The 5,370-nt window shown below is 36.5% G+C and overlaps 1 long non-coding RNA gene across 1 annotated transcript; it reads right to left on the minus strand.

Moving 5' to 3' along the window:
* Positions 1–1,743: 1,743 nt before the first annotated feature.
* LOC139150416 (uncharacterized) lies at positions 1,744–3,454 on the minus strand. The gene is made up of 2 exons (XR_011556231.1): positions 3,112–3,454; positions 1,744–2,120 (listed from the first exon to the last, which is right to left on the minus strand). It is a non-coding gene; the product is annotated as an uncharacterized lncRNA (long non-coding RNA).
* Positions 3,455–5,370: the final 1,916 nt, after the last annotated feature.

A 5,370-nucleotide genomic window follows, 5' to 3' on the forward strand; every position in this document is an offset into this window, starting at 1 on the left:
ACTATCGTATATTTAAACTGAATAATACACTCTGAATAGAAGACCGGTCAATCCCTACAAACTGACTTCAAGTACTCAGAATTAATTTGTTATAGATACACTCCAGTGTCCATCGTCTGTCGTCCGTCATCCATCAACTTATTACATTCCAAGCTTCTTCTTCAAAACAACCAGTCTGATTCCTTTAATATTTGGAGTACAGATCCCCAGGGATGACCGTAATCAGATTTGTTCAAATTGTGATGAAATATGCAAATTTGTATTTTTGAGGCAGTTTTTGCTATTTTTGGGAAAAAATGTTCATCTCATTAACGGCTGGTCTGACAGCTTTAATATTTGGTATACAGGTCCCGAGAGATTACCTTATTTTGATTTATCAAATTGTGATGAAATATGCAAATTTGAATTTTAAGGCAATTTTTTGTCATTTGGTCAAAAAAATCTTTAAAATCTTCTACAAAAATGCTGGTCAGACAGCTTTGATATTTGAGATATAAGTCCCTAGATTGGACATATTTCAAACTTGTTAAAATTGTGTAGCTCATCTTATAGCTTTGATATTTGGTATGCATGTTCTCATGGATTAACTAAATGTAATATATTGAAATTATCATGGAATCTGAAAATTTGTATTTTGGGAATATTTTTTGCCATATTTGGTCAAAAAAAATGTTTCTCAAAAAGTACTTGTCTGGTAGTTTTGATACTTTGTATACAGGTTCCTAGGGATTATTGTACTGTGATATATTGAGATTATGATGAAATCTGCAATTTTGTATTTTTGGGTCAATTTTTGCCACTTTTGGTCAAAAAATTTGTTTCTTAAAAACTGCTCATCTGATAGCTTGATGTTTGGTAGTCATGTTCTTAGGGATGATCTTAATGTGACATTTATTTTTAAAGCTATTTTTGCTATATTTGGTCAGGCCATCCTGAAATGAGCTATCAAAGATTCTTACCTTCATCAACACATGTCACATTATTCTTTACGTAACACAGCGGAGCAATATTGACTGTAAGGTCGCTTGTTATCAGTCTTATAATGATGTTTAATGCATATCTGTAAGGTCTCTCAGTGTAACTTTGTAGGTTTTGTTCGTGTCATTTTCATTTTTTAAGGTACTGTAGCACAGAAGGCCAAGCTTTATGGGACCACAGTCTCTGAAAAATCAAGCAATAATTATCTCAAATAATTCACCTTTACAAAGTGGCTTATGTACTCAGCAAAGATTATTAATCTTTAACGACCATCAGGTTTATTGCAAAATATTAAAATAACCTGTCCATTTGGTATATAACCTACAATAGTAGTATGGCTTAATGACATATACTCAACCCAGACAGTGAAAGAGTGACCATCTGACTTGCAGTGATCATTCTACCAGGCTAACATCCATTGCAATGGTATAGAATTGGTTGCAGAAAGTTGCCATGGTAGGCAGTCATTAATTAATTAACCTCAACTTCACTAGCATCACACCACCACCACTATCATCATCATCATCATCATCGTCATCTTCGGGAGATAGGGTCACCGGACTTTGTGTTTACTTATTTTACTTAAATTTCCCATAAAATGTTTCAAATATCATTTATGTCATTTTCCAGCGCAAGTTTCTGTTCATTCTCACACCAAAAATGTCTCAATGGATACCCTAAATATAGACATCCCTGAATGAAAAATTTAAAATTACATTTTTTGGAGTGCTGTGTTTGACATTTTACACAATGATTGGAGCAGGGTTGGGGCTAAAGATGGCATCATTTATTATATCCTGCAAAACAGGCAATAAATTCAGAAAAATACATCAGACTTTAAAAAATGAGGAGGAAAATGAACATCATGAAGATTCTTTGATAACTGAAGTGTTTCAGCAGTCTGGTGTTATAGTTTCAGTCTCTCTTTGAATGGGCTACTTGCTGGATGTAATGATTGCTCACGCTCCTGTCTTCTTCCCTTGTTGCAAGTTAGGGTCACAGTTCCACGGCTGGAAAATGCCCTCTGTCTCACACATTATGCCGAGTACACAAGTTGTAGAAATCACCTCGCCCAAGTTTCTTTTCTGTCTTTGCTATGGTCTCTAGGATAGGTTGATACAACACATCAAACATACTAGACTCTGTAAAGGTAAAACATTTGATGTTGTGAAAATACGTACTGTTGGTACTGGAAGAATGAAATTAGATGCAAGTACAACTGTAACAAGCAAATTTAACAAATTTTGCCTCCGCAGATACTAAGATCACGCATTTCAGGGATTGTATGTCTCCAACATAGATTCTTTGTAACTTCAAACGAATTTTGTGGGAAGAATTTAAAAGCTACGGTATTCCAGTGTGAATTGTTAATGTCAACAGGTAACTTTCCTCGAGGCCTTCCATATCAACCGATTTGCTACAGTCACAATTAGGCTTGTAGATTGTGTGATTTAATTACAAGATGGTTTAATTCTCACATTGATTTGTTTACAGGTTGAGTGTTTTAAGTATTGCACAACAACACAACATGTTTGCAGTCTCCAGGGAAACTGTAATCTAGTAGACATTACATGTAACTTAGTGTCTCAACACTAAGTTTCGTACATATAATCGTTTTATTGTATCTCTCAAAAGCCTGAATTAAACCTGGCTGAGTCTCTTCGAGGTGAAGGGACTGTGATTAAACTCAACAGATGCTCTGAACAGTTTTTGAAAAAGTAAATTCTCACATTTTAAGGATAACCGAGCAACTGGGTGAAATAAAATTGCAAGAGGATTCAGATCGCTCTCCGCACACATCTAAATCTCCTACGATATGAACGCTATTGCTCTTATTCATATGGGTGTTTCTGTTGAGTCACTTTAGAATCATTCATAAAGGGTGGTATCACCCAACTCTTAATTCAAGATAGCGTTGTTTGTCCAATCTTTTGTTGAGGTGGCTGGCAGAAAGAAATTCGTTGCTGGGGACGCAGAACTGACCTAAACTGACCTTAAATTATATATAGCAGACTATTGTTGTTACACAATGTACCAGTAATGTGTATTTTGTTTGGGGCATAAATATTTGTCATTCGGGGAGAACCCAAAAGGAAATAAAAAAGACATTACGGAACGATATAAAAGGCTTACCTGTGTCTGGGTCAGCTAGTCGACTGGTCTTCTCTTTTGTTCCATGACATGTTTAGTCATGTCTTTCTTTACTGCGGAATTTTTCTACAGCTTTTCTTCTCCTGTACTCGTTGTAACCTCTTCTTACAGAGTTCAGTTTCCATCCAACACAAACTCCAGCTACAAAAGTTAGAGAGCAAAGAATAAAAGCAGCAGTCCCACTAAGTTCTGTATCAGAGCCCATCTCCAAAGATTTCACTCTAAAATATTAACTGCTCTTGCACTCGACTGACAAGGCGTAGAAAAACTTGCACAGCGCCACTCTGTGCCCGCACCTATCAGAGTTTTTTGTTTTCACTCAACCACTCATGTGACTTGGCATTGACAAGGGGTCAGTGTTACCATGGAAGCTGTGGATAAGGTCAACTCACTTGAAATAACGATGAAGCATCGCTAGGATATGTGACTTAAGGATTGAACAAAGACAGATTTCGGCTCAAACTACTTGACATATTCTCAGTGTTATGGCACTATTTTACTGACCATTCACAAATATGATAACAATGATCAGCTTTCCAAACACAAGGTTTAGGCCTAAATCAGTGTTCGAAATAACACCTGTCCGGCAGTCCGAGACTGGTTGTTTTTCTGCCGGACTGGTAATATAAAAAAGTTACCAGTCCGGCGGACAGGTTGACTTTAGCGTGGGGAGTCTTCTTTAAAACTATGTCTGCTATTTTTTCTCCGGGCTCCCATTCAAATTTTATGGCAGGACAGTTTTCTTTCCCGTAAATTCATCCTACTCAATAGCGCATAACAAAAAAACTTAGGCACATAAAAGTGATCGCAGTATCAGGACTGATAAGTTTTTGGCAGGACAGGCAACTTTTTGAAGTTACCAGTCCTGGTGACTGGTTGATATTTTCCACGAATTTCGAACACTGTTTAAATATGGTCGCCTAACGTAATAACTTTGTGAACTGCTTTCGATTAAATTTAACTGGATGAAAGATACCAAGTACTGATTAGAATGTATGAAGCTTGCCATTCATGTTGTCAGTTCCAAGATTATATTTTCCTGGGTGCTTTATTGACAATATATAACGAGTCAAATGGAAAAAAGAAAATAACAAAACTCCGACAAGTTAGCTCTATAGCTTAAGCATTACATTACTTGCAGTAATACACCGTAGACAGTTATTCACATGGATATTCTGAAGGGAAAGGTCGGTAGTGGTTGCCTTACATTTTGGAGAAAGTTTGGCAAGTATGGAAGATGCTTATTTCTGCCTTACCTTGGTTCTTCAAGTATGTAAAGGTTTGACAGTGAATTCTCGTTCAAAGATGATAAGACTTTGGCATAGTCCAAATATATAATTTTTCTCTAAACGGTCCCAATTTCCAATCAGCTTTATCGAACAAGGGATTGAGAAAGGGCCTCTAAGTCATCTTGGGTTGAAGTCATGATAAAGTGAAGTCACAAATAACTTCACTCTTTTCATGTGGTAGCGACTGCGTAACTTGAATAAAGGGAAACGGGTTAGTAGGAGCAAAGTTTGAGAAGATTTCACATTAAAATATTATAAATTTCAACATAAAACAAACTGACAACTGTGACATATTAGTCTCCATAAAATAGTACCCGACACTTTTCTGAAATATGCGTCATGGTTTCGATGGACACAATTGGTACAAATTTGGTATATGCATAGCGTACTAAAGTCGGTTTAATCTGTAAGATCATCTACTTTTCTCTTTAAGCAAAGCACTTGTTTTTTTATGAGTATATTTGTAATATTGCAACATTCCGCTGTACGACATCCAACACTTTTGAGAAATTTGAAAAATATAAAGATCCTATTCTCCCGAATAAGTTGCAATGGTTACATTTTCTTTTGTACTTAAAACTTGTGTCTTCGTCTGCACATTGGTCTCTATTTTCAGTGACAGACGAAACGAAAATTTTTCAATTTAGAATTTTTTCTCAATTTAGAAATTACCTGCAGTGATATGACATGACATGACACCTTGCATTTCCTCACCAGAATCCTTCTGCGATTCTTAACGCAACAATTCTGCTCTCTCTCTCTCTCTCTCTCTCTCTCTCTCTCTCTCTCTCTCTCTCTCTCTCTCTCTCTCTCTGTCTCCCAAGTGAAGGAGGGCGCTGTTTTACTATAAGTAATTTTTCTTCACAGAACTCTGCTTCTATTACATCTGAATCGGAGGCAGTTTAGTTTCGAGTCCCTCAAACTCCCCAAATCCCTTCAAATGCCCAAACAT

This window comes from Ptychodera flava, chromosome 14 (genome assembly GCF_041260155.1).
Source record: "Ptychodera flava strain L36383 chromosome 14, AS_Pfla_20210202, whole genome shotgun sequence".
Taxonomy (NCBI): Eukaryota; Metazoa; Hemichordata; class Enteropneusta; family Ptychoderidae; genus Ptychodera; species Ptychodera flava.